A 26,335-nucleotide genomic window follows, 5' to 3' on the forward strand; every position below is an offset into this window, starting at 1 on the left:
GCCGGGGCGCCTCTGGCACCCGGCAATACCGCAGTGCAGCTCATGGAGACTGCATTGGGAGGGAGAGGTGCACAATAATTGATTGATTAATTAATTGTATAATTAAAATCAACAAAAGGTTATCACAAAATATTTTCTTAATCAATTGGCTAATAGCATAACTAAACCACTCATGCTTCATCCGAAGATGTATCTTTTAGAAATTTAATTAAATAAGTCATGAATAAAAAATTAAATAATTAATTGATTAATCAATAAATAATTAATCAATAAATAATTAATCGATTAAATGATTAATCAATAAATCAAAAATATCCTTGACAGTCACATCACTTGGTCAGTCATGTCCAAATATTAGCTTCCCAGCTCAAAAGGTGCCTGAGATATCGGCAAAATGAGAAAGAAAATAAATAAATGATTAATAATGAAAAGAAATAAATAATAATCATTAAAAAATAAATTATTAATCAATTCGGTCACAGAACACATAAACCACCACCATTTAATCAGAATCTGCAACTGAAAAAAAACAAGCGTTACGCCTCGGTCCCCCGTCGGTGAAGTGATGAGTTGAAAAAGTGGAAGACGCAAGGCGGACATCTTGGATTTTGACGTGGCGACCCAATTTTCAATAGCGTTCTTCTTGATGCGTAGATACACCCACACACCAGATTAGAAGTTAGTAGTTCGTTTATATTTCAAGATATTTCGCTCACAAGGTTCAGACGTATATATGGTGACGGTCATCTTGGATTTTGACGTGGCGACCCAATTTTCAATAGCGTTCTTCCTGATGCGTAGATACACCCACACACCAGATTAGAAGATAGTAGTTCGTTTTTTTTTCAAGATATTTCGCTCACAAGGTTCAGACGTATATATGGTGGCGGTCATCTTGGATTTTGACGTGGCGACCCAATTTTCAACAAGTGCAGATACATTCAAAGTACACCGCCCCCATGCCAAATAATTAAATATCCTACAGCGCGGCATTGCCGGGGCGCCTTCGGCACGCGGCAATACCGCAGTGCAGCTCATAGAGGCTGCATTGGGAGGGAGAGGTGACACTAATTGTTTGATTAATTGTATAATTAAAATCAATAAAAGATTATCACAAAATATTTTCTTAATCAATTGGCTAATAGCATAACTAAACCACGAGTGCTTCATCCGAAGATGTATCTTTTAGAAATTTAATTAAATAAGTCGTTAATAAAAAATTAAATAATTAATTGATTAATCAATAAATAATTAATCGATTAATCAATAAATAATTAATCGAATAAATGATTAATCAATAAATCAAAAATATCCTTGATAGCCACATCACTTGGTCACTGTCTTGTCCAAATATTAGCTTCCCAGCTCAAAAGGTGCCTGAGATATTGGCCAAATGAGAAAGAAAATAAATAAATGATTAATAATGAAAATAAATAAATAATAATCATTAAAAAATTAAATTATTAATCAATTCGGTCACAGAACACATAAACCACCACCATTTCATCAGAATCTGTAACTGAATTTAATATTATTTTTTTTAGTAATTAATCGAATAATTAAATAATTAATCGATTAATTGATTCATCAATAAATCAAAAATATCCTTGAAAGCCACATCATTTGGTCACTCATGTCCAAATATTAGCTTCTGAGTTCAAAAGGTGCCTGAGATATTGGCCAAATGAGAAAGAAAATAAATAAATGCTTAATAATGAAAATAAATAAATAATAATCATAAAAAATTAAATTATTAATCAATTCGGTCAGAGAACACGTAAACCACCACCATTTCATCAGATTCTGTAACTTAAAAAAAAATAAAAATGTTTTAGTCATTAATCGAATAATTAAATAATTAATCGATTAATTGATTAATTAATAAATCAAAAATAGCTTTTGCAGCCAAATCACCTGGTCATTGGCATGTCCAAATATCAGCTTCCTAACTCAAAAGGTGCCTGAGTTAATGGTCAGAAGAGAAAGGAAATTTAATTAATTAAATAAGTACTTAATTCATCGCTAATAATTAAATAACTCCTCAATTATTTGATGAATCAATAAAGAAAAAATATAGTTTTTGACAAAGGACTTGCTCACTCTTGTGCCGAAATTTCAGCTTCCTTGCTCAAAGGATGGCTGAGATACCACCCGGACAAACAAACAAGAAAACAAGTAAACAAACAAATAAACAACCAGAGTGAAATCTGAGTACTCCCTTTCAGCGTGCGTCACTGCCGAGCCCCCTTCAGTGCCCAGCAATGACGATTTGCAATGCCTGGAGATGGCATAGGAAAGGTGCGGTGCACAACAAACAAACAGAGTGAAAACTGAGTACTCCCTTTCAGCGTGCGTCACTGCCGAACCCCCTTCGGTGCCCAGCAATGACGATTTCCAATGCCTGGAGATAGCATAGGAAAGGTGCGGTGTACAACAAACAAACAAACAAACAGAGTGAAAACTGAGTACTCCCTTTCAGCGTGCGTCACTGCCGAGCCCCCTTCGGTGCCCAGCAATGACGATTTGCAATGCCTGGAGATGGCATAGGAAAGGTGCGGTGTATAACAAGAAAGAAAACAAACAAGTACAGATACATTCAAAGTACACCGCCCCCATGCCAAATAATTAAATATCCTGCAGCGCGGCATTGCCGGGGCGCCTTCAGCGCCCGGCAATACCGCAGTGCAGCTCATAGAGGCTGCATTGGAAGGGAGAGGTGTACACTAATTGATTGATTAATTGTATAATTAAAATCAATAAAAGATTATCACAAAATATTTTCTTAATCAATTGGCTAATAGCATAACTAAACCACTAGTGCTTCATCCGAAGATGTATCTTTTAGAAATCTAATTCAATAAGTCATTAATAAAAAATTAAATAATTAATTGATTAATCAATAAATAATTCATCGATTAAATGATTAATCAATAAATCAAAAATATCCTTGATAGCCACATCACTTGGTCAATGTCATGTCCAAATATTAGCTTCCCAGCTCAAAGGATGCCTCAGATATTGGCCAAATGAGAAAGAAAATAAATAAATGATCAATAATGAAAATAAATAAATAACAATCATTAAAAAATTAAATTATTAATCAATTCGGTCACAGAACACTTAAACCACCACCATTTCATCAGAATCTGTAACTGAAAAAAAGTATTTTTTTAGTAATTAATCGAATAATTAAATAATTAATCGATTAATTGATTAGTCAATAAATCAAAAATATCCTTGATAGCCACATCACTTGGTCACTCATGTCCAAATATTAGCTTCCGAGCTCTAAAGGTGCCTGAGATATTGGCCAAATGAGAAAGAAAATAAATAAATGATTAATAATGAAAATAAAGAAATAATAATCATAAAAAAATTAAATTATTAATCAATTCGGTCAGAGAACACATAAACCACCACCATTTCATCAGAATCTGTAACTAAAAAAAAAAAAAAAATTTAGTCATTAATCGAATAATTAAATAATTAATCGATTAATTTATTTATTTTTTTTGATTTTTTTTTGTATACAAGATCGAGGCTCGTGAAAGAGCTAACATTAATCACACAAAAAGACAAACCGACACACAAAACAAAAAACAAGGGGAGCGGCAGACAAGATGGGGAGAGAGGGGGAAGGACACAAAAGAGAGGGGGAAGAGGGGGAAGGACACAAACACAACATTTGAGAGCAGGGACATCGGGAGGACTTGGGGGGAGGTGGGAGAGGATTAAAACATATGAACACTGCAAGGACTCTGGGGTGAATTACCGGGGGTAGAAAAGATCAAGGTTTTCGATGGGGGAAGATAAGAGATGGTGGTGAACAGCTGTTTTAAAGACCTGGAGGGAGGAGTGGGATTGAAGGGAGTGGGGGAGTTTGTTCCAGAGGCAGGAGAAAAGGGGAATGAAAGAGTGAAGGTGAGCAGAGAGCCTAGACTTTGGCAGTTTAACCATAAGAGGGTTGCAGGCAGATCTTGTGCGACCTGAAGGAATATTGGGGGGACAGAGCACAGAGAGAGCTGGGGGAGCAAGGCCGGAGAGGAGTCGGTAGAAGACAGAAAGACCACCAACCTGCCTGCGGTGAGTGAGTGAAAGGCCCTCGGCGTTGACTACATCGCAGGAGATTCCAATGATTCTGAATGCTTTGGCCTCAACAGCGTGAAGCCGAGCAAGGTGTGAGGCAGGAGCACCAGCCCAAAGGGGGGAACAGTATTCCATTGAGCTGCGGATGAAAGCCTTGTATGTGGTGAGGAGCTCAGGTGTGCCAAGGAAGGACTTCGCACGACGGAGGATGCCCAGTCGGCGACTGGCTTTGGAGGCCAGCTTGGAAATGTGGTTTTCCCAAGAAAGATCATGGCAGATAGTGAGACCCAAAAGCTTGAGCGACAGAACTTCTTGGAGAGGATTGTTGAGAAAGTGGATGGGAGGGTTGTCCAGTCGGTCCTTTCGGAGAGACATTGTAAGAGTGTGAGATTTGTCAGGATTGAAAGACATGTTCCACTTGTTTGACCAGTCTGTGATTTTGTCCAGGTCTGCAGAGAGTGAGGAGGCTGCAGACTGCCGATCTGAGGGATGAGGAATGGAGCGACAGAGAGTAGAGTCGTCAGCAAAGAGATAGAGAGGATTTTCAAGAGAGTCAGAGAGATCATTGATGAAGACCAGAAAAAGCACAGGGCCCAGAACACTACCTTGGGGAACTCCAGCCTGAACAGGAAGAGGAGATGAGAGAAACCCATTCAGGGCCACACGTTGACTACAACCAGAGAGGAAGTCCGCCAGCCATGTGTTACGTGGTCCCCTCGGTGACTACCTGGTCTCGGTGACCCCCGGACCATGAGAGGACCTTCGCCAGCAAGTAGTATTATATATATGCGCTTTCGCAACGCAATCCCTATGAATTCCACCCAAGAGAAACTGATGTGCAATGATATATTTCCAGGGTAAGGATAGCATACGATTTCAATGATACAATCACGGATATTCCCCGAGCAATCAACAACCAACAACCATCAACAATTCCCAATCCACAATCAATTCCCTATATGATTAAGATGGCCATCTTATATAGGTGTGTCCACTTCTGTACTCACGACCCCCTTTTGGTCTCTGCCCCTCACAATGTCTCTGGGCCCCTCCTGACCGAGATGCTGGTCGGCGTCGCCGCACTCGGGCGGTTGAACGAACCCCGGGTGGACGTGTTTCCACCGGGCAGGTATCGTACCAGGCACCGCGGCTGCAGCCCCTCGTGGCCACGCGAAGCGGGTACGGTAAAGCAAGCCAAAAGCCCCACGCCGCTTGCAAGGCGTGTTAGGCCCCAACGTGCGACCCGTACGCGTCTGTTTAGACGGTGCCGCGAACGGTGCCAGACGCGGGGTCGATGCACGGCCCCACGTCAACTTGACGTCTCCACCGGGTAGGTACACGTCCCGGTAACTCCTCTCACCAGACGGGCTTCGGAACGCCGCTTTTCCACGCAGCGCAAGGTCGATCCCACCTTTCATCGGAGCGGGGCGAGGAAGAAGAAGAATACTCGTCGCTTTTCTTCCTCGTGTCTTTTTCTCTTCCGTTTCCGGTCACTTCCGTTTCCGGACACTTTCTCAGAAGGGCTCCTGACCCTCCAACCACAACAACCCTTAATCTACTACACACGGATAAGCAAAGACCTGAATGGTAATTTACATACATTCACATAAATATGTAACACATGCGTGGAGATTTCCATGGATACCAAAGGAGGAGAGTTTGGAGAGCAGAGCAGAGCAGGGTGCCAGACCGTATCGAAGGCACGTGAAATGTCAAGGGAGACAGCTCTAATTTCCTGTTTGGCGTTGAGGACCTCCATCCATTGTTGAGAAAGCAGAAGCAGCATGTCTAGAGTAGAGTGACCAGGTCTGAAACCAAATTGATGATCAGAGATCAAGCCATTGGAGAAGAGGAAAGATTTAATATCTGAAGCAATGATGGATTCCATGACTTTGCTGATAATTGGGAGAAGGCTGATTGGTCTGTAGTTGCTGGGATCTGTTTTTGCACCTTTTTTGTGCAAAGCGGTGATGTTGGCTGATTTCCAAGCAGATGGCAGATGACCTTGAGCAAAAGAGAGGGTGAAGAGAACAGAAAGAGGGAGTGAAAGAGCAGAAGAACATGATTTTAGGACCCGTGGGCTGATGCCGTCAGGACCAGTTGCAGAATCAGAGTCGAGGGTTGAGAGAAACTTTTCCACCTTGTCAGGAGGAAAGGACACAGAGTCCAGGAGCAGCTGGGTACGACTGGGTACAGTGGGTACAGAGAGGGATGGGTTTGGGACACAAGATTTAGAGGCAAACACAGAGTTTAGGCATTCAGCTTTTTCACGTGCGGAGTCAGCCGTTATGCCGTTTGAGGTGAGGGAGGGCATGGAGGGGGAACAAACACCAGAAACGGATTTGACCAGACGCCACCAGGATTTGGAAGAGGGAGACAGATAAGAGAGTTCGGTCTTGAGAATGGTGAGATATTGTTTCCTGGCTCTCCTGAAGGTGGACACACACTTGTTTCGGGCTTTGTGAAATGAAATGAGATTTCCTTCCGTTGGATTTGCTTTCCAGGAGACAAAAGCAAGTTGTTTCAGGGCAACAGCCTCACCACAAGATTCCGTGTACCATGGACGGGAGGAAGGGTATGACAACTGAAGACGAGATGGTATAAATCTGTGCATGAGAGAGAGCAATTTACTTTGAAAGAATTCCCAGGATGAGTTGATGTCAGAGGCGGTAGAGATGGGAGACCAGTCCAGATGATTGATGGCTGCTTGAAGAATGTGCCAGTTGGCCTGAGTGAAATGCCAGACTCGACGACGCTGAGGAGACTCTCTGAGAATGGTCAGAGAGATGTCCACTTTGACAAGCACATGATCAGATGAGCCGATTGGAGCAGAAGAAGAGCAGCAGACATTTTCAGGGAAGTTTGTCATAACCAAATCCAGAAGAGAAGATGCTCCGTTGACTGAGATCCGGGTCGGGAAATTGACAGATTGTGTCAGTCCCACTGAGTCGCAGAAGTCCTTTGCTGAAGAGCCATGGCTGGTGAGAGAGGTACCCGCACCCATCCAACTGGCATGGTGACAATTGAAATCACCACATATGAGGAAGAGAGAGTTGGGATGGGTAGATAGAAGTTGGTCCATATTATCAGACAGTGAGATGTAGATGGAGTCATCGCTGATTGGTGGACGGTACAACACACATATGAACAAAAGGTGGGAGTGAAGGGGAAGCCGTAGCCAAAGGTATTCCTGGGGGTGAGGTGGAGAGAGGGCAGTGGAGGGCGAGTGAGGAAGAGAGTTTTTTATAAAGATAGCAACCCTATCTCCAGGACGAGGCTCAGGTCTATCATACCGGAGGACGGAGTAACCTGGGAGAGATAGCAAGGCATCAGAGACATCATGAAGGAGGAAAGTTTCTGTTAAGCAGATCACATCTGGTTTGTCAGAAGCAACCTGTATGGAGAGGTCAGTCAAGTTTGAGCGAAGGCCCCGGATGTTTGAGGTCCATACCGTTAATGAAGAGGAAGGGGGAGCATCGGGTCCAGAACAGGGGGGGGGGGCGGGTAGGGTAAGATGTGGAAGAGGAGGAAGAGGTAGGGAGAGCTGTTGAAGGTGTGTCAGAGATTTCAGAATAGCTTGGAGAAAGGGAAGAATGGGGCGGACAAAAGGTTTGATGGAGATTGGGTGAGGCACAGTGAGGTGTTATTTGAGGAGGAGGAAGAGCAAGGCAGAAGGTTTGGGGAGATGAAGGTGAAAGTTGGAAGGAGGAAGAAGCAGGGAGGATGCTTTGAGGAGGAGGGGTGAGAGGGGAGTCTAGGAGGGGAGGAGCGAGGGAGAGTCTCGGAGGGGAGGGGTGTGGGGGGAGTTTAGGAGGGAGGGGAGGGAAGGGGCAAGGGGGGAGATTTGAAAGGGATGGGTGATGGGGAGGATTTGGAGGGGAGGGGTGAGATTGGATTTTGAAAAGTGTACGATTCATGGGAAACGAACATTTTTTGCAAAATGAGTTTGAGACCTTCAATTAATTAATAAATCAAAAATAGCCTTTGCAGGCAAATCACCGGGTCATTGGCATGTCCAAATATCAGCTTCCTAACTCAAAAGGTGCCTGAGTTAATGGTCAGAAGAGAAAGGAAATGTGATTAATTAAATAAGTACTTCATTAATCGCTAATAATTAAATAACTCCTCAATTAATTGATCAATCAAAAAACAAAAAATATCATTTTTGAAAAAGGACTTGCTCACTGTTGTGCTGAAATTTCAGCTTCCTAGCTCAAAGGATGGCTGAGATATCGTCCGGACAAATAAACAAGAAAACAAACAAGTACACATACATTCAACGTACACCGCCCCATGCCAAATAATTAAATATGCTGCAGCGCGCCATTGCCGGGTCACCATTGCGCGCAAATCACCGGGTCATTGGCATGTCCAAATATTAGCTTCCCAGCTCAAAGGATGCCTCAGATATTGGCCAAATGAGAAAGAAAATAAATAAATGATCAATAATGAAAATAAATAAATAACAATCATTAAAAAATTAAATTATTAATCAATACGGTCACAGAACACTTAAACCACCACCATTTCATCAGAATCTGTAACTGATAAAAAGTATTTTTTTTAGTAATTAATCGAATAATTAAATAATTAATCGATTAATTGATTAATCAATAAATCAAAAATATCCTTGATAGCCACATCACTTGGTCACTCATGTCCAAATATTAGCTTCCGAGCTCTAAAGGTGCCTGAGATATTGGCCAAATGAGAAAGAAAATAAATAAATGATTAATAATGAAAATAAAGAAATAATAATCATAAAAAATTAAATAATTAATCAATTCGGTCAGAGAACACATAAACCACCACCATTTCATCAGAATCTGTAACAAAAAAAAAAAAAAATTAAGTCATTAATCGAATAATTAAATAATTAATCGATTAATTGATTAATTAATAAATCAAAAATAGCCTTTGCAGCCAAATCACCTGGTCATTGGCATGTCCAAATATCAGCTTCCTAACTCAAAAGGTGCCTGAGTTAATGGTCAGAAGAGAAAGGAAATGTGATTAATTAAATAAGTACTTCATTAATCGCTAATAATTAAATAACTCCTCAATTATAATTGATCAATCAAAAAACAAAAAATATCATTTTTGAAAGAGGACTTGCTCACTGTTGTGCTGAAATTTCAGCTTCCTAGCTCAAAGGATGGCTGAGATATCGTCCGGACAAACAAACAAGAAAACAAACAAGTACACATACATTCAAAGTACACCGCCCCATGCCAAATAATTAAATATGCTGCAGCGCGCCATTGCCGGGGCGCCTCAGGCGCCCGGCAATACCGCAGTGCAGCTCATTGAGGCTGCATTGGGAGGGAGAGGTGTACACTAATTGATTGATTAATTGTATAATTAAAATCAATAAAAGATTATCACAAAATATTTTCATAATCAATTGGCTAATCGCATAACTAAACCTCTAGTGCTTCATCCGAAGATGTATCTTTTTCGAAATTTAATGAAATAAGTCATTTATAAAAAATTAAATAATTGATTGATTACTCAATAAATAATTAATCGATTAATCAATAAATAATTAATAGATTAAATGTTTAATCAATAAATCAAAAATATCCTTGATAGCCACATCACTTGGTCACTCATGTCCAAATATTAGCTTCCCAGCTCAAAAGGTGCCTGAGATATTGGCCAGATGAGAAAGAAAATAAAGAAATGATTAATAATGAAAATAAATAAATAATAATCATTAAAAAATTAAATTATTAATCAATTCGGTCACAGAACACATAAACCACCACCATTTCATCAGAATCTGTAACTGAAAAAAAAACAAATTGAGTACTTAATCGAATAATTAAATAATTAATCGATTAATTGATTAATTGATTAATCAATAAATCAAAAATATCCTTGATAGCCACATCACTTGGTCACTGTCATGTCCAAATATTAGCTTCCCTGCTCAAAAGGTGCCTGAGATATTGGCCAAATGAGAAAGAAGAAAAACAAATGATTAATAATGAAAATAAATAAATAATAATCATAAAAAATTAAATTATTAATCAATTCGGTCAGAGAACACATAAACCACTACCATTTCATCAGAATCTGTAACTTAAAAAAAAAAATTTTTTGTCATAGATCAAATAATTAAATAATTAGTCTATTAATTGATTAATTGATTAATTAAGAAATCAAAAATAGCCTTTGCAGCCAAATCACCTGGTCATTGGCATGTCCAAATATCAGCTTCCTAACTCAAAAGGTGCCTGAGTTAATGGTCAGAAGAGAAAGGAAATTTGATTAATTAAATAAGTATTTCATTAATCGCTAATAATTAAATAACTCCTCAATTAATTGTTTAATCAAAAAACAAAAAATATCGTTTCTGACAAAGGACTTGCTCACTACTGTGCCGAAATTTCAGCTTCCGAGCTCAGAGGATGGCTGAGATATCGCCCGGACAAACAAACAAGAAAGAAAACAAACAAACAAACAACCAGAGTGAAAACTGAGTACTCCCTTTCAGCGTGCGTCACTGCCGAGCCCCCTTCGGTGCCCAGCAATGACGATTTGCAATGCCTGGAGATGGCATAGGAAAGGTGCGGTGTACAATAGTACATGCAACCAAAAATGTTTGCAGTGGATGAGAACCACAACGGAAGTGACGAATCCGTAACACAAGCCTGCTCATTTTCTTTCTTTTAATGTCCACCAGTTTCGAAAACGCATGCTCACAGAGATAAGTTGTAACGAACGGCGTCAGGATCTCAAGGGCAATTTTAGCGATGTGAGGATACTCTTCCATTTGGCGGCACCAAAACGTTCAGAGCGTTGGTGTGCCGAAGGGTTGTTGTTGAGTCTGGCTCTGCTGAAGTTCGATGAGGTCGTCGAGGTATTGGTCGTTGACATCTGCCGTTGCAACGTCGAAAGTAAACGGCTGCCGCACCCATGCTGGGTATTGCTCTTGGTCGGGGAAGTAGCCGTCGAATGACTTTCCCAGCTCATCCAAGTGCGTGGCAATCGCTTGCTTCAGCTCCCCCGGTACAGCAGTGCCTCCAACTTCAGACTCATCTTCGATCCCGCTCACGCACTCGTCCAGTAGCGAAAAGTTCGTGAAGTTGTTGGTCTCTGTTCGCCGCCTCCACAACGGTAACTTCTTTCGGAAAGCACTCAGCTTTTCTTCAGATTCGATGACATTCACTCCACCGCCCTGCATCTGGCAATTGAGATGATTGAGTGCGTCGAAGATGTCAGCCAAGTACGCCAAGGCGAGGATGAACTCTGACTCTTGGAAGTGTGTTGCATGGCAATGCTGGTGTTCTCGCAAAAACAGGGCTAATTCTACAGGCAAGGCAAAAACACGGCTCACTACCTTCCCTCATGACAACCATCGAACGTTAGAGTGGTAGAGAAGGACTTCGAATTCAGAGCTGATTTCATTGCACATCTCTTTGAAGATGCGATGATTCAGAGCACGGCTTCGCACGTAATTCACAGTTTCAACGACGATTTTCAGAACATTGGCCAGTTTTGGAGGCAGGGTTTTTGATGCCAGCGCGTGTCTGTGCAGGATGCAGTGCGTGACGATGATGTGTGGTGCATAGGCCTTCACCAGCGCTCCAAAACCGGAGTTGCATCCCAGCATGGCTGGAGCTCCGCAGACACCATGTTCCACGAGAGGCCGTTGCTTCTGAAGAAGTCGTCCACAAGCTTCTCCACGTCAGCTGCCTTCGTCGTTGTTGTGAGAGGCTTGCAGAACAGAAAGTCGTCCTTGATCTCGTCTTCTTTGACAAAACGCACAAATAAGATGAGCTGGCTCAATTTCGAAACGTCGGTGGTCTCGTCGAGTTGAAGGCTGAATTTCGTCGGGCTCGGAACGAAATCTGCAACTACCTGGGTGAGGATGTGGTCGCTCATGTCGTCGATTCTGCATCTGATGGTGTCATTTGAGAGTGGAATGAGAGACAACTTGTTTTCAGCAGCTTTTCCCAGCATGATGTTGGCCATCTTCAACGCGGCCGGTTTGATGAGTGTCTCACCAACGGTGTGCGGTTTGCCCTGCTTTGCGATCAGGTACGCAACTTCATACAACGCGGTGAAGATCGGTTTGTCAATTGGAACGAAGCCGAGAGTGGGCAAGGTAGCACTTCCATCGAATCGGACTCTCTTCAATTTGAATTCATCCAGCGTTGCGTCTTTGTACTGCCCCTCCCCGTGCAGTTTTTTTTAAGTGTTCCCGTAGTTTTGCTGGTGCTCGGCTGGAGTTGCTCAACTTGACATTTCAAAGCAAAGCATGCAGGACGCTGACTTCCGTCCCGTTCCGTCAAACACGTGAACCCGTACCGCACGTAATCCTCCAACCACTTCCTTTTTTTGCTCGACACACTGCAAAAAAAAAGAAAAAAAGTAACAAACTGATCTTAATTGAGTTCGGGCAAATAATTATATGACAAAAATTTAAAAAGGAACATGCTTAAATATTGTAACGAATTTGGAAAGTGTAAAGAATGTGAGAACTGGTTTGCTGTGTTTTAACTGACCCTCATAGAGTAAATAAGGTCGAAGGACGTCCCCCTAGTTAATTCCATGAAACTTACACACAGGCCACGATATATCTTTTTAAATAGCTTATTTCCTTATTCTATGTAGGCTAAATATGTGTTTCCCACTAGATTGACTCTGCATTGTGTTACATATTTATGTGAATGTATGTGAATTACCATTCAGGTCTTTGTTTATCAAGGTGTAGTAGATTAAGGGTTGTTGTGGTTGGAGGGTCAGGAGCCCTTCTGAAAAAGAGATCGGAAACGGAAGAGGAAAAGACACGAGGAAGAAAAGCGACGAGGATTCTTCTTCCTCGCCCCGCTCCGACGAAAGGTGGGATTGATATTGAGCCGTGTGGAAAAGCGGCGTTCCCGAGCCCGTCTGGCGAGAGGAGTTACCGGGACGGATACCTGCCCGGTGGACGTCAAACTGTCGTGTGGCCTTGCACCGACCCAGCGTCTGGCACCGTTAGCGACACCGTCTAAAAAGACGCGTACGGGTCGCACGTTGGGGCCTAACACGCGTTGCAAGCGGCGTGGGGCTTTTGCTGGCTTTACCGTACCCGCTTCGCGTGGCCACGAGGGGCTGCAGCCGTGGTGCCTGGTACGATACCTGCCCGGTGGAAACACGTCCACCCGGGGTTCGTTCAACCGCCCGAGTGCGGCGACGCCGACCATCATCTTGGTCAGGAGGGGCCCAGAGACATTGTGCGGGACAGAGACCAAAAGGGGGTCGTGAGTACCAACGGGGACACACATATATAAGATGGCCATCTTAATCATATAGGGAATTGATTGTGGATTGGGAATTGTTGATGGTTGTTTGTTGTTGATTGCTCGGGGAATATATCCTTGATTGTATCATTGAAATTGTATGATATCCTTACCCTTGAAATATATCATTGAACATCAGTTTTCTCTTGGGTGGAATTCATAGGGATTGCGTTGCGAAAGCGCATATATAATACTACTTTCTGGCGAAGTGCCTCTCACGGTCCGGGGGTCACCGAGACCAGGTAGTCACCGAGGGGCCCACGTAACAGAATTGGGGGCTCGTCCAAATTACGATTTGCGGATTCGCAATTGGGTCTACGTCCGGGATCTAAAATTGTATAAAATAATAATAATACTTAATAATTAAGTATTAATTGGAAATTTTTTGGGGAAATTGGGGTAAAGTCTTGGGTGAAGGTTAACAGGTGTTAACGATAGTCACCATGGCGTTTGTGGCACAGAACTTTGCGGTAACACCGAGTGAGGCACAGTTCCGAGCGTTACTAAAGTCGGACCTCTTGAAATTGGCCAAACATTTTAACTTGGAGGTCCGAACTAATTTGAGGAAGGCAGAGTTGCAGGCCACGGTGATACAATCTATGGTGGGATTAGGAACATGGGACGAGTTAGCCTGGGAGTGGCTACCCGAAGAACCAGAAGACGTTGAGCTCCGGAAACTGGAGTTGCAATTACGGAGCCAGGAACGGATCAAAGAAGAAGAAAGGAAAGCAGAAAAGGAAAGAGCAGAAGAAGAAAGGAAAGCAGAAAAGGAAAGATCAGAAGAGGAAAGGAAAGCAGAAGAGAGGAGAGAAGAGAAACAAGCAGAGGAAAGGAGAGTGGAACGAGAACTCCAGGAAAGGTTAAAAGAAGAAGAAAGGAAAGCAGAAGCGAGGAGAGAAGAGAAACAAGCAGAGGAGAGGAGAGCTGCAAGGGAACTCGAAGCAGAGGAGAGAAAAGCAGAAAGGGAATTAAAGGAACGTGACATGGAGCTTCGGCAGGAAATTAAATTCAAGGAGCTGGAGTTAATGAGAGAACGGGGAGAGGCACCACCCTTGCTGACGGGGTCGACACCTAACCAGAAAACCTGGGATGTGGGCAGACATGTGAGGCTGGTTCCACCGTTCAGTGAAAAGGAAGTCGCGAAATTTTTTCCACACTTTGAGAAAGTGGCTCGACAATTAAACTGGCCGGAGGAGGCCTGGACCATACTAGTGCAAAGTGTGCTGGTGGGAAAAGCTCAAGAGATTTATTCGGCGCTACCAATGGACCAATGTGCAGATTATGAGGTACTGAAGAAGCACATCCTCAAAGCCTATGAGTTGGTTCCGGAAGCTTACAGGCAAAAATTCAGGAATGCCAGGAAGAGGGAGAGTGAGACCCATGTGGAGTTTGCCAGAGTGAAAGAAAACATGTTTGATCGGTGGTGTGAGTCAAAAGGAGTCGGGAAAGACTTCGAAACATTGCGTGACTTGATCCTGGTGGAGGAATTCCAGCAGTGTGTCCACGAGGACATCAAAGTGTACCTGCAGGAAAAGAAAGTACCAAAGTTGTGGGACGCAGCCACCATGGCAGATGATTATGCTTTAACCCACCGAATAGGGGTCCACGAACCTAACTCCTCGCCTAGATCTCCGCAGGGGAGGTGGGGAACAGCAGGTGCGGAGAACGACAATACATGGCGGCGGCCTCGAGAGGATTATGGGGACAACGCGGATACCCCACCTGTTCGAAATCAGAGGGATGCGGGCCCAAGACAAACTTATATTTTGGGGGGCCCGAGGCAGACCACGAGTTTTTCCTCCGGGCCTACTTGCGCTTTTTGCAAGAAACCTGGACACTTGATGTCCAGTTGTTACCGCATGAAAAGGGAAGACCCAGAGCGGAGTCCGACTATTACGACTCCAAATGCAATGGCCATTGTGAGAAATCGCCATCAAAAGGGTTACCAACCATTTATTTCAGAGGGGTTTGTGTCACTGGATGGAGCCTCGACTAACCGGAGACCGGTTAGGATATTGAGGGACACAGGAGCACATCAATCTTTAATGCTTGAAGGCATTTTGCCATGGTCCGAGGAGACGGCAACGGGGGATAGTGTTCGTTTACAGGGGATCGGTGGCGGTGTTAGTGCTCCACTTCATGTCATCCATTTGGAGTCCGAGTTGGGGTCAGGACCGGTCACCGTCGGTTTACAAGCCACACTTCCTGTAGAGGGTGTATCTGTGGTTATCGGGAATGATTTGGCCGGGGGTCAAGTTTATGGTAACCTGAGGGTTGGTAAAGAGCCCAGCAGGGAAAATAACACCACACCAGCTCGGGGTGGCGACAAAAGTACCAAGTTATTTGTAGGGGGACTGAACTTCAAAACAGAGGAAGAAGTTCTGACCTCTGTCTTCAACAGATATGGGCCGCTGGTGGAAGTGTGGTTGGTAAGAGACAGGGAAACGCAACAGTCAAGAGGGTTCGGCTTTGTCACGTTTGCAAGCACAAAAGACGCCAGAGAAGCAGAGAAGAATTGGAATGGCAAGGATTTGGAGGGTCGGACCATAACAGTAGGGAAGGCATTTCGTAGGCGTCGAGAGGTCTACAGGAGAGTACAACTGGGCGGTAGTTTTGGTGGTGGCCGCAATCAATATTATTATGGAGGCTCCCTGAGTTACGGCAGCCCCCGAAGGAAGGATTGTCAAAGTAGTGGCCGAGAAGGAGACCGCTATTCATGGGACTACAGTGACAAGCGGTCCCACCATAATTATTAGGGAAGTTCTGAAAAGCTGAAGCACTGAATGCGGCGGAGCCGCCGAGCCAAGATTCCTACACGGATTAACCGTGAACGCCACGTTCCTAAAGGCGTCCAGGTAGTGAACTTTCATGCACGGACTAACCGTGAACTCCACGTTCCTCAAGGCGCCCATGTAGGGAACTTTCCTGCACAGACTAACCGTGAACTCCACGTTCCTAAAGGCATCCATGTAGTGAATACTCGGCTTGGCCTCCCGAAAAAAGTGCTATCGAGTTGCTTAACTTTGGATCTTTGATCAACCCCTTAACCTTCATTCACAAGAAACTGACAGTCAAAGTCAGAGGGTCATGAGATGGAGTTTGGCTTGGCAGGAGTCCAAGGGGAAATTGAACATGTAAAGGGCAGGGACAATGTCGTGGCTGGTGCTTTGTCCAGAGGGAATTACCTTTGAAAATCTCTGGGGGTTGTGTGAAATTTTGTTGCTTTATTTTTAAGTGATAACTGTGCCCGGGGGGAACTGATAATGTGGGGGGGTTGAGTTATCTGGTTTGTTTATCCAAATTGGCCGGCAAAGAAAGTTTTCGCTGGGTTCAAACTTTCTTTCTTGAAGGGGGGGAGTGTTACATATTTATGTGAATGTATGTGAATTACCATTCAGGTCTTTGCTTATCAAGGTGTAGTAGATTAAGGGTTGTTGTGGTTGGAGGGTCAGGAGCCCTTCTGAAAAAGAGACCGGAAACGGAAGAGGAAAAGACACGAGGAAGAAAAGCGACGAGGATTCTTCTTCCTCGCCCCGCTCCGACGAAAGGTGGGATTGATATTGAGCCGTGTGGAAAAGCGGCGTTCCCGAGCCCGTCTGGCGAGAGGAGTTACCGGGACGGATACCTGCCCGGTGGACGTCAAACTGTCGTGTGGCCGTGCACCGACCCAGCGTCTGGCACCGTTCGCGACACCATCTAAAAAGACGCGTACGGGTCGCACGTTGGGGCCTAACACGCGTTGCAAGTGGCGTGGGGCTTTTGCTGGCTTTACCGTACCCGCTTCGCGTGGCCACGAGGGGCTGCAGCCATGGTGCCTGGTACGATACCTGCCCGGTGGAAACACGTCCACCCGGGGTTCGTTCAACCGCACGAGTGCGGCGACGCCGACCATCATCTTGGTCAGGAGGGGCCCAGAGACATTGTGCGGGACAGAGACCAAAAGGGGGTCGTGAGTACCAACGGGGACACACATATATAAGATGGCCATCTTAATCATATAGGGAATTGATTGTGGATTGGGAATTGTTGATGGTTGTTTGTTGTTGATTGCTCGGGGAATATATCCTTGATTGTATCATTGAAATTGTATGATATCCTTACCCTTGAAATATATCATTGAACATCAGTTTTCTCTTGGGTGGAATTCATAGGGATTGCGTTGCGAAAGCGCATATATAATACTACTTTCTGGCGAAGTTCCTCTCACGGTCCGGGGGTCACCGAGACCAGGTAGTCACCGAGGGGACCACGTAACAATTGTATCAAACGAAATAAGCGTAGGCCCCTTTCAATTTCCCCAATCATCTCCGCTCTCCAAAGTTCCTTTCAAAAGCGGTGCGAGTGGTGTTCAATCCCGCAAGCCGCCATTGCCCATGTGCTAAAGTCGGAGAAGAGGGGGGTAGGAGCCGCCAACTCACAGGCATGGCACGTCGTCATGATCAAAGGGGGAATCGGACAGCCCTAACAGCCAATCAGCACCGCGGTGAGCGACCCGGTAGGCGTGCCCTCGCAGCCGGCGGCTTGATTCCTACCCGAGTAATAAAAGCGACTGGAAGGGACTGCTTCGGGAGATGACATGAGAGATGAGAGGAGAGATGAGCTGTGAGCTGTGAGATGAGAGATGAGAAACGCTCCAAACCAAAAAGGAGAGGTACTTGGAGATGAAACAAGTTTTGGAGAGACGCGCTGAGAGGAGGGAGACGGCTCCACCAGAAGGAGAGGAGCAGGTGTGACCGAGCCAGCGCGTGACGTCCACAGCATCAGCAGCGTCGACGCGACCGAGGGTTTTCCTGCCAAAAACGCGAAGAATTGGGAGCTGCTACCTCCAGCCCTGCCGGTTGCAGGGACCTGACCCTGCCTCCCTCTCCAGCAACCCACCTCCGCCATTCCTGCCTGCAATTTCCCCCGTGTAAGTGTGAATGTCGTCTGTCCTGATCGTTGTCCTGGGGTTAAGTAAATTGAATAGTATAAGCTAACGATTCACTGTGTGACTGCTTCTTCCATCCATTGCTTGTAAATAACTTTGATCGCTCCTTCTTTTTGCTTGTGTGTATAATAAAGCCTGTTATTCCTCCGTACTCTGTCTTCTCTCTTCCTCTTTACATTCGGTCGCTTTAGAGGTTTCCTGATTGAATACCTGTGGCGCGATTGGTCAACGTTGGGGGAGTCGGGCTAATCGGGGATCCTGTAACGGTCGCGGTTGACCATCCGCTCGGCCCAAAGTAACATCTTGTCCGCGACCCTTAACAATTGGTGTCAGGAGTGGGATACGAGGCCTGAACCAAATTTTTAAAAACGTGTAGAAAAAAATTTGGTCAAAATTACGAGCTGCCGAAATTTTGTTGTTTTATAAAACCCGAATTTTGAGATCGCGCCATGGACAATCAAGGCGATCGGATGTCGGTAGGGGAGATAGACGGGTTAGGGGTAACCCAGGACCTCGGGGAAATGTATGTGGAGGAAAGGGAGGAGGAGAGCAATGGCAATGTGGTTGAGGGAGTATCAGGCGCACAAAATGGCGTCCTCGCGCACGTGGGTGTAGCGGCACCAAATTTTGCCGCGCCCGCGACCGCAGCAGCGCCACCGGTGGATTTGAATCTTTTTATGATACAAATGAAGGCCCTTATGGACAAGAATAGTGAGCGATTGGAAGGCCAAATGGGACAAATGGGGAACCGGATGGACGCTCAAAATGAGCAAATGAAGGCAATGAGGGACGAAGCAAGGGCTGATAGTGAGCGATTGGGGGGTGAAATGGGGGGCAAAATGGGAGAAATGGGGGCCCTTATGGACAGAATGGGGGAGCGACTAGACAATAAATTTGAGAGGCTAGGAAGCAAAATGGAGCGAATCGGCAAGATTGGGGATAGAATGGGTGACCGCATGCAAAAATGTGGGGAGACCATGGATCGCATGGTGGGCGAAAGGGTCCCAGGGGTGCACGAGGAGGTAACGCGGGTCGAGAAGCGCCGGTTGAGCGAAGCGGAGGAAAGCGCGGGTACAATGACGGGGGTAGAAATCGTGACACGGGGTTTGGAAAAGCCGGCGACCGATGAGGTAGAGGGTGTTTTATTAAAGCCAGCGGTCGTCAAGGTGAATAAAGAAAAAGCAGTGCTGGGAATTAAAATTGAAGAGATGACGGAGGTAGCCCGGGAATTGCAGGGAGAAATGGCAAATGTGCAAAGTCCCTGCTCACATCACGATGCTGTGCTTAACCCGAATGGAAGTTTGCAGGTTTTGGTGCAGGGAGGAAGAAGAACCCCGAAGGTGAGACGTGCTGTGTATTGTGCGGGGAGATTTTGTAAAAGGATGTTTGGCGACAAAAGAATTTTCGCGCGCTTGAGATCGAGGAGGCATCCGGGCGTTGGTGAAGGGTCCCGTGTGAGTGGAAATGGCACGCGTGGGAGGAAAAAGTGTGCGTCGGCGAGTGGGTGTGTTATAAAGTGTGGGAGTGAAACCGAGTGCGAGCGAGAATGCACGTCGGGGTGTACTGAGTGTACGTGCGAGGGTGAGAGTGACACGAGGAGTGAGTTGGTGGTGGAGCGGGTGCGAGAATGCACGCTTGGAATGGTTGAGGGTGTGCGAGGAAGCACACCTGAGTTGGTCATGGCGCGAGTGTGGGAGAGCCCATCTGAGCGCGTTAGTGGGTGGATGCCAGAGTGCACGCCCATGGTGAGTGTTACGGAGGACGTAACGGAGGAGAGGTGTGGACCGAGGTGTGCGCAAGAGTGTGCGTGAGAGGTGTGGTGTGTAACAGGGAGAGCGTTGGTGGAATGTACGGACGGCGTTGGAACGCCGGGTTTTGTGAGGGTGAAAGGGGTAGCGTATGCGTGTGAGCATGCAGGTGAAGCATCGACGGTAACCGGGTTAGCGGTTAGGGCGACGGATAGCCGATGCGAGCACTCGGGGCGCGGTGTGCTTTGTTGGGTGCGAGGCCCGGCGCGGATCGATGCTGCGTCGCTTCTCTTCGAAGCGTCGTTGCCGATTCGGGCTTGGCCCCGCCCCGCACGGTCGAGTCCGGGCCTTGTCGGGCCAGGCGACCGGTCCGGTTCAAGGGTGAGTGGGAGGGAGCGGAACGGTGCCCCCTTGTTGGGACGGGGTTCCGACCGAGAGAGATTGAGCCATCGGGCCGGGACCGCAAGGTGCCGCGCCGAGATGGTGCGTGGAATCTCGGCCCAACCAAACCACCTCCCTTGAACCGAAAGCCGGATGGATTCAACCTGCAGGTGACCAAACCACCCGAATTCATTGCTCGGCTTTACGAACCGAGTTTAATGATGTCACGACGCACCGAGGCTAGGATATAGTGGACTGTGATGATGGTGATGGTGATAGTGATAGTGATTTGATACGAAATTTATAATAGTGGGTAGAATTGGCAGTAAATGGAAAATTTTTGAATTGGTTGGAATTTGGATGAGCAAAATTGATAGTGGGACCTCCCCGATGTGGTGGGATGGCAACTCTGTCATCCCTCACAACGAGGGGGGCAAAGGAGCACTAGGTTTATGGGGTTGATGGCAGTGAAAACTAGCCCGGGTGGGTTAGGATATTGTGTGTAGGGATCTAGCGAAGATGACATTAGGTGACGTTAAGATTAGTTGGTGACAAGGATACCTGTAGTGGGGACGCAGGTAGTTTAGTGTGGATGATAATGACGTGGGAGCGCAATAGTTTAAAGGGGTGACTGGAAAGTGCAAGTTTCTAGAGGGTAACAGGTAGTTCAGATGATGCCGTGTGAGTGTTGGAGGTGTATAGAAGTGTATTGAGCATGGTATGAGTAAATGATTGTGTGTGAGGAACAGGTGTGATTGCACAGGTGTGCAACTGAACAGGTGGATGGAGCAGTGTATGAGTGAGTGATGGTGATGTGTATTGTGATGACCAAATGGTCCAGGAAGAAAGGAGGGTGCAGGTGGCACCAGATATGATTGCACAGGTGTGCAACAACAGGTGTATGGAATAAATGGTATGGAGTATTGGAATGGATGGTCGTGGAGTGAGTATGGTGGAAACAATGGAGTGGAGTGGATGGTGCGAAGGTGTGAAGGGGGGAAGAGTGGACCCCCATCACGAATACCCGGGGCGGGTAGTGTAAGTGTTAGGTAGAGGGTATAGGTAAATTGTGGTTGGATATTGGCATCTGTGGTGCGGGTGGAAGAATGGTGATTGGATGGGTGCATTAGTGTTGCGGAAATGGCTGGGCGTGTAGCCTGTTAGTGGGTGTAGTTGGTTTGGGCACTCCACCACTGTGAGGATGTCGGCCAGGTGAGGCCGCAGGTGGGCTCTGGGAGCCGGTAGCATGGTTGTGGATGGGGCCCGAGGATCCGGAGGATGGACCCGGGTAGCCCAGTGCCAGAGGGCACCGAGTGGGGTGACAGAGCCAGGAGGGGCCTTCCCCAGCTAGATAGGGTAGGGTGAGGAGCTAGGTAAGCTCGGGTGGCAACTGCAGTGGTGGAGGTGTGCAGGTGGGTAGACCTGCTGGGAGAGCTACACGTCGCAGCCCAGAAATTGTGCGAGGGCACCGGGAGATGAATCGGGGGAGTGAGACCCCAAATTGAGAAGCACCGCAGTTTGGTCAATGGGAATTGGTTTTTAGAACCCATAGTGTAAGTTGGCCAATGGATTGGCAGGGAGAGACCCCGGGTAGTGTAAAGTGTGTTAATGTCATTTAGAGGATAGTTAGGATTGGAGTCTCCTCGCACCATCTGCATCCACTCACCTGAGGTGACAGGTACTCCACACCATGCCATGTTTTGATTATTTTTTACTGTGCAAATGTTTGGAATGTGAGACGCATCATGACGTGGGTGTGACATTGTGCTTGATGTTCCATCTCTTCCTCCTTATGAGGATTGATGATGAATTGGGTGATGGCAAATTTTGAAGTAGAGGGATTGGAGACGAATTTGGTGTAGAAGGGAAAGATGGGGAAGACGAGACGTAGTGACGAATTTGTAAAGGTGTAAATTGTTGTAAATATGGGGTAAGGGCAAGGGTAGTGTAGGTGACAGGGGGTTGACATACGGTAGGGACGAGTTTTTCTCACTTCGCTCTCCGTACGCACTTCACCCTGCATTGCCTTTATTGACGTGTACCCTTGTGACCTTACCCCTCGCTCATTTGTCTTCCCCCCTTTTGTCTCCCACTTGAGGACCTGTGCGCCATTGGGCGCCGAGGGGAGCGTGCGTGAGATGGCCATTGTGCGCACGAGATTCTCAGAACCAGCATGCATTGCGTTGATGTACCACTTTATGGACCGCTGTTCTGCGGCCAAGTACCACATGATGGACCCCAGGTTCTGGGGCAGGGCACCTCTGTTGGAGACCGGCCATAGTGGCCAGGGAATCTTGCTTGCGGACCTCGGTAAGGTGGCACCTATGCCAAACAGGTGGACCACCCTTAGTTGGCCCCTGAGGCCCTAAATAAAAATGAACACAAGTTGTGCTTTTTATTATTTCCAAGTAGGCCGCATGAAGCCAGAAGACGTCGGGAAGAACATCGGCCCAGCAGAGAAAGAGAAGACCACCACCAGTTGTTTTGTTGTGTTTATTATGAACAGTGGTGACTGTGCACCGAGTGGTGCTTTTGGTGCTTTTGTGGTGCTTTTGGTGCTTGGTGGTGCTTTTGGTGCTTTTGGGTGCTTTGGTGGTATTGGTACTGGTGCATCGATGCAATGCGTGCTGTCTCCTCCCTCCCAACAGGAATTTCTTTTTCTTGTTCCCTAAAAAGAAAAAAAACACAGGTCCTGGGTTGCGTTGTAAATAAGAAATAACGTCACTGTAAATAATGCTCCCCACCGTAAATGTATAGTTTGAGAACAATTCCGTAATTCGGTTAGCTGTGGGCTTAAGTCTGTTAGACAGGGTGCAATGCAATAGGGGGACATACTTATTTGTGTTTTAAAATCGTCACACTCAGGGTCAGGTTAAAAGTAGAGGGAATTACACCTACGTGTCACACTAAGTTAAAATTTTGTAGGCCCGGGGACGGCCCTGAAGAAAGGAGGGTGCAGTGTAACGAATTTGGAAAGTGTAAAGAATGTGAGAACTGGTTTGCTGTGTTTTAACTGACCCTCGTAGAGTAAATAAGGTCGAAGGACGTCCCCCTAGTTAATTCCATGAAACTTACACACAGGCCACGATATATCTTTTTAAATAGCTTATTTCCTTATTCTATGTAGGCTAAATATGTGTTTCCCACTAGATTGACTCTGCATTGTATCAAACGAAATAAGCGTAGGCCCCTTTCAATTTCCCCAATCATCTCCGCTCTCCAAAGTTCCTTTCAAAAGCGGTGCGAGTGGTGTTCAATCCCGCAAGCCGCCATTGCCCATGTGCTAAACTCGGAGAAGAGGGGGGTAGGAGCCGCCAACTCACAGGCGTGGCACGTCGTCATGATCAAAGGGGGAATCGGACAGCCCTAACAGCCAATCAGCACCGCGGTGAGCGACCCGGTAGGCGTGCCCTCGCAGCCGGCGGCTTGATTCCTACCCGAGTAATAAAAGCGACTGGAAGGGACTGCTTCGGGAGATGACATGAGAGATGAGAGGAGAGATGAGCTGTGAGCTGTGAGATGAGAGATGAGAGACGCTCCAAACCAAAAAGGAGAGGTACTTGGAGATGAAACAAGCTTTGGAGAGACGCGCTGAGAGGAGGGAGACGGCTCCACCAGAAGGAGAGGAGCAGGTGTGACCGAGCCAGCGCGTGACGTCCACAGCATCAGCAGCGTCGACGCGACCGAGGGTTTTCCCGCCAAAAACGCGAAGAATTGGGAGCTGCTACCTCCAGCCCTGCCGGTTGCAGGGACCTGACCCTGCCTCCCTCTCCAGCAACCCACCTCCGCCATTCCTGCCTGCAATTTCCCCCGTGTAAGTGTGAACGTCGTCTGTCCTGATCGTTGTCCTGGGGTTAAGTAAATTGAATAGTATAAGCTAACGATTCACTGTGTGACTGCTTCTTCCATCCATTGCTTGTAAATAACTTTGATCGCTCCTTCTTTTTGCTTGTGTGTATAATAAATCCTGTTATTCCTCCGTACTCTGTCTTCTCTCTTCCTCTTTACATTCGGTCGCTTTCGAGGTTTTTTTGTTTTTGTTTTTTTTTTGTTTTTTTTGTGTACAAGGTCGAGGCTCGTGAAAGAGCGAACATTAATCACACAGAAAGACAAACCGACACATAAAACATATAACATAGGGAGCGGTAGACAAGATGGGGAGAGAGGGGGAAGGACACAAACACAACATTTGAGAGCAGGGACCGAGAGACATGGAGACATCGAGAGATCTGAGAGAGGGCGAGGGCTTGGGGGGGGGGGCGTGGGAAGGGGGCGGTGGGAGAGGTATAAAACATATGGACACTGCCAGGACTTCCAGGAAAGAAGTTGGAATTTCAAACAAGGTGGATCTGGGGTGAATTAGCGGGGGTAGAAAAGATCAAGGTTTTGGATGGGGGAAGATAAGAGATGGTGGTGAACAGCTGTTTTAAAGACCTGGAGGGAGGAGTGGGATTGAAGGGAGTGAGGGAGTTTGTTCCAGAGGCGGGAGAAAAGAGGAATGAAAGAGTATGTAGGCGATTTCCCGATTCCCGATTGAATACCTGTGGCGCGATTGGTCAACGTTGGGGGAGTCGGGCTAATCGGGGATCCTGTAACGGTCGCGGTTGACCATCCGCTCGGCCCAAAGTAACATCTTGTCCGCGACCCGTAACAATATAATCAGTACCCCTCTGAAAACTGAGAAATTTTAACGAAAGAAACATAACTTATAGTTACGATGACGGGATTTATTATCTACTCAACTCTATGTCACCTCAAATCCCATTATAATATTACATAGAAAACTGCGAATTGTTAGTTTTGAATTGCGACCAAAGGAGTTATATCACCTCCACCTAATTTTCTGAGTAATTCAATCATATTTTATAATCACCATCCACTTTTGACTTTAATATAACTCTGAACCCGCCCTGCATATCCAAACATTTCCAACTTACTTTTCAATTAATCAGTAACTCCAAAGTAAGGCACGACCAATGACGCACGGCACACGGCAAGCTAATCAAGGTTATTCACTGGAATTTGCGAACACCTGCAAAGTCCAAAATCCAATAAGTAAGTAAACAAGTAAGCACCATCAACAGAATAATTAGCAAGTTGCTCATTGATTCAACTTACGACAGTCAGTGTGAAACAACTTATCTTAAACACAGACCAGAGAAACCATGAATGGGATGGGAATACAATTACAAATAACATTTCCATTCGTTCATAACATACATAGCAAAATAATAATAATATGAATAGTAAGCGTAATTACACATAGATTCAAAATTGATACAAAACTAAAAACAAACAAAAAAACAAATTGCAATGCGTTTCGGAGGCCCTCTGCCGAACCACTGAGACTGGCTCACTGAACCCCTGGGGTTCGGTTGAACCCAGGTTAAGAACCACGGGCTTAATCGAACACGTTCTCAGGCTTCGCCCAAGGGGTTTCTATGCTCAGAATCTGTTTTTCAAGAGTAAAATATTTTCTTTGACCTGAATTGAACCTCACAAAGTTCATGGTGAAATGTGCACCTGTCTGCAGCCACCTTTGCAAAGCAATGAAACAAACAAGAAAAAAAACTCCTTTTTGGAGGTTTGTGTCGAGGTCATCTTAGCATGAACCAGCACAAATGTGAAAATACTTGGTTACCACTTACCAACAGCACACGGGTGTAAGCAATGCTTCGAACGTTTTTTAAAATCCAAACGCGAATAAAATCGTCGACCTGGTTTCTCCCCTGTTCTTGTGTCGTGCTTCGTGTGATGTTCTGTGTGCATCGAGGTGTTGTAAACGAAACTGTTGTGATATATCATGAACACTGTCTTACTTGACTAGTTCAATTAATCCCCTGTCGTCCAAGAGAGGTGCAAGGTCTTCCATGCAGCAACTTCAAAGATCTTCCACGCGTTAA

This window comes from Myxine glutinosa, chromosome 4 (assembly GCF_964187855.1).
Source record: "Myxine glutinosa chromosome 4, kmMyxGlut1.1, whole genome shotgun sequence".
NCBI lineage: Eukaryota > Metazoa > Chordata > Myxini > Myxiniformes > Myxinidae > Myxine > Myxine glutinosa.